At 41.1% G+C, this 3,224-nt stretch overlaps 1 pseudogene; it reads right to left on the reverse strand.

The window, feature by feature from the left end:
* Window positions 1–1,316: 1,316 nt before the first annotated feature.
* LOC101394157 (olfactory receptor 7G3-like) lies at window positions 1,317–2,292 on the reverse strand (annotated as a pseudogene).
* Between the last annotated feature and the right edge of the window lie 932 nt (window positions 2,293–3,224).

Consider the following 3,224-nt stretch of genomic DNA (forward strand, 5'->3'; position numbering starts at 1 on the left):
GCATTCTTGTTCACCAACTTGGAAGCTCTCCAAGCCTCATCCTTTTAAGTTTTTATGGAGGCTTCATTACATAGAGGTGATTCGTTAAATCATTGGTCACTGGTAATTAATGGTAATTGGTTCAACCTCCAAGGCTTCTCCCCTCCCTGGAGGTCAAGAGTTTAAGGCTGAAAGTTCCAACCCTCTAATCAGTTTGGTCTTTCTAGCAACCAGCCCTGAAGCTATCTAGGAGCCGCTAAGCCAAGAGTTATCTCATTAGCATACCAAAGGCACTCTTATTACTCAGGAGATTCCAAGGGTTTGGAGTTCTGTGCCAGGAACTTGGGACAAAGACCAAATATTTTTTATTATACCATATAGACAAAAACTGGCCCTCAATTCAAACAAGCAGTGTCCCCATCCTACTCTCAAAGAACACACAGAACGCACCTCAGAAGATAGGTACCTCTGCTTGAAAAGACTGTGCCCTCCATGAAGCTGGCTTAGCTGGTGCAGATATCTTATCTGGGTTCAGATCCCAGGCACCCACCGACACACTGCTTGTCCAGCTGTGCTGAGGCGGCATCCCACATACAGCAACTGGAAGGATATACAACTATGACATACAACTATCTACTGGGGCTTTGGGGAGAAAAAGGGAAAAAAAAAAGGAGGAGGATTGGAATAGATGTTAGCTCAGGGCTGATCTTCCTCACAAAAAAAAAAAAAAAGAAGAAATACACTTGTGTAACTCAAGGATTAAATAAGAATCTCTATGGACTTAATTCAAGCATATTTCTCTGCATGCAATCTAGAAGAAATGAGGAAAAAATAAAGAGGAAAATGAAGATGACTCAAAGAGGAGAAGGTGAAATGAGAATTCGTTTACCAATATCCTAATGTGGAAGCAAATGAGTGTCCACTGAAGTTTACTAACACATGGATTGTACTCCCCATATTTACTATTTTTTCCCTAGCTTTATTGAGATTTAACTGACTTTTTTAACATCTCATAATTATTCATTTAATTTTACTAGTGCTTAATAAGACACATTTTTGCATCTATAATATATTAAATTATCTCCTATATCCCAATATATGAGATATATTCCTAGATCACTGTTTGTAATATTACTCTGCCCATTTTATAGATGTTGAACTAAACTCAGAGAGTTAAGTTAGTTGATAAATGATGGGTAGTAAAACACAGGACAGCAGGATTTGATACTAAATTATTTGACTTGAAAGCCAGTGATTAATCACCTTGCTAGGAGAATTGAATGACGGATGAGTCAGGATTTGAGGCATACTTGGTATTTTATTCCCTTTGACTCATTCTAGAAGCCCACACCCAAGGCAGATGACAGGATCAAGAAAAGGAAAATGTTCCAGAGATGAGTTTCCTCAAGGCCCCCGTCATGTCCCTGTTCCTGAGGCTGTAGATGAAGGGGTTCATCATGGGAGTGACCACAGTGTACATCACTGAGGCCACTGCCCTCCTCCTGGAGGAGAAATTAGCTGCAGAACTAAGGTAGACACCAACACAAGTCCCATAGAACAGGAAAACAACAGACAGGTGAGACCCACAGGTGGAAAAAGCTTTATACTTTCCACCAGTTGATGGGATTCTTAGGATGGAGGAGACAATTCGAGTGTAAGAGAAAATTATCCCTGAGAGGGGACCAACACCTAACAGACTAGTCACTAAATACACCAGGATGTTATTGATAAGAGTATCAGAACAGATGAGTTTGAGGATCTCAGCGAGTTCGCAGAAGAAGTGGGGAATTTTCAAGTCTGTGCAGAAGGACAGATGCAACACCATCACAGTGTGGAACAAGGCATTCATAATGCTAATTAACAAGGAGAAAAGAATCAGAAGGCCACAGAGGCAGGGGTTCATGATGACTGTGTAATACAGAGGGTGGCAGATGGCCACATAGCGGTCATAAGCCATCATGGTCAGGAGTATATTGTCCATACATATAAAAACCATAAAAAAATATACCTGAGTGAGGCAGCCTGTGTAGGTGATGGCATTGTTCTCTGTCTGTATGTTCACCAGCATCTTGGGGACTATAGTGGAGGTGAAACAGATGTCAACAAAGGACAGGTGGGAGAGGAAGAAATACATGGGCGTGTGGAAGTGGGAGGCAGAGATAACCACTAGGATGATGAGCAGGTTTCCGAACATGTACCTGTGACCAGGTACATGGTCAGGAACATCCCAAAAAGAAGGGGCTGCAGTTCTGGATCCTCTGAGAGACCCAGGAGGAGGAATTCTGAAACTCCTGTCTGGTTTCTTGATTCCATGTTGTTGACGAGTCTGGAAAATAGAGACATGAATGACAATGAAACAGACACAAAGACTTTGTTTGTTTGAGAGAAGTCTTTCATCTATGCCTTCAATTCTACTAATATGTAAACAGTTCTTCCATTCAGCTTTCTCCTCTCATTCCTTCCTTCCTCAAGTAATTTTTGAGTGACCTCTATTGTAGCATACGTTTTTCTAATGCTGAAATTAAAAAATGAAAACAAGCACTTTTTTTTTAGTGACTATAATGTCTGCATGCCATTTTATATCTAGGATTAAATCCTAGTAGTTTCTTCATACAGCATCAAACCTGGTTAGATGATTTCATTTTCTTAAAGAATCTTAACTCTCTAAGTAACTCTATACTACCTGAGTCTGCTTATAATTATAAATCTCAGGTACTGCTGGAAATTATAATCTCATATTCTCTGCTGCCTCAATGTGAAAAATAACATCATACATCCATTCCTTTAAATATTCTCTATTTTACAATTATACCAAACCACTCTATTGGGGCCCATCTATTTTGAAGGAATTGCTTCAGCCACCGAAATTGTTTTTGCTGGACTGTGATTAGTCATTTGTCATCAGCCTACAGTGAAGGACATCATAAGGAAAGTTTGAATGAGTCTCTGTATTGTGTCTACTGTAGAAACGTCACACTTATAGGGGAAATTCCTGTCTGGTCCTTAAAACAAGAATAGCTATGGCTGGCCTAGTGGTGCAGCGGTGAAGTGGACACGCTCTGTTCCAGCGGCCTGGGGTTCACAGGTTCAGATCCCGGGCGTGCACCAAAGCACCGCTTGTCAGGCCATGCTGGGCGGCGTCCCATATAAAGTAGACGAAGATGGGCATGGATGTTAGCCCAGCGCCAATCTTCCTCAGCAAAAAAGAGGAGGATTGGCATTGGATGTTAGCTTAGGGCTTATCT

Source organism: Ceratotherium simum, chromosome 39 (assembly GCF_057802395.1).
Source record: "Ceratotherium simum simum isolate JZ-2026a chromosome 39, ASM5780239v1, whole genome shotgun sequence".
NCBI classification, from domain to species: Eukaryota; Metazoa; Chordata; class Mammalia; order Perissodactyla; family Rhinocerotidae; genus Ceratotherium; species Ceratotherium simum.